The sequence below is a fragment of the Penaeus chinensis genome, chromosome 21, assembly GCF_019202785.1.
Source record: "Penaeus chinensis breed Huanghai No. 1 chromosome 21, ASM1920278v2, whole genome shotgun sequence".
NCBI classification, from domain to species: domain Eukaryota; kingdom Metazoa; phylum Arthropoda; class Malacostraca; order Decapoda; family Penaeidae; genus Penaeus; species Penaeus chinensis.
Window position 1 is genome coordinate 25633881 of NC_061839.1, and position 611 is coordinate 25634491.

The window sequence follows — 611 nt, forward strand, 5'->3', positions numbered from 1 at the left end:
TCTGTCCGTCTTTGTCTCTCCGTCTTTCGCTCTGTCTGTCCGTCTTTCGCTCTGTCTGTCTCTGTCTCTCTGTCTTTCGCTCTGTCTGTCTGTCTGTCTGTCTCTCTCTCTGTCTCTCTCTCTCTCTCTCTCTCTCTCTCTCTCTCTCTCTCTCTCTCTCTCTCTCTCTCTCTCTCTCTCTCTCTCTCTCTCTCTCTCTCTCCCTCGCTCCCTCGCTCGCTCTCTCTCTCTCTCTCTCTCTCTCTCTATCTCTCATCCTTTCTATCTATCTATCTACCCTGTATGTTTTTTATCTGTTTGCTTATGTATGTATTTGCTGATTACCCTGTTTATTTATTTATCTATCTATGAACTCTCTTTATATGTTATTATAATTACTAAGGGATATCAATGAATGGAAAACATTCTACTTTGTTATTACTATGGTAGAAAAACCCACAATGTACAAACTAGATTTATTGGAAGTGAGACAAATTTCGAAATCTTTATGAATTTCGAAACTGTTGTCTCATTTTCAATAAATCTAGTTTGCATATTGTGGGTTTTTCTACCATGGATTATCAGTGATTATTTATGTGAAGAAGATTAATATGATTGTGTAATGATTGTAA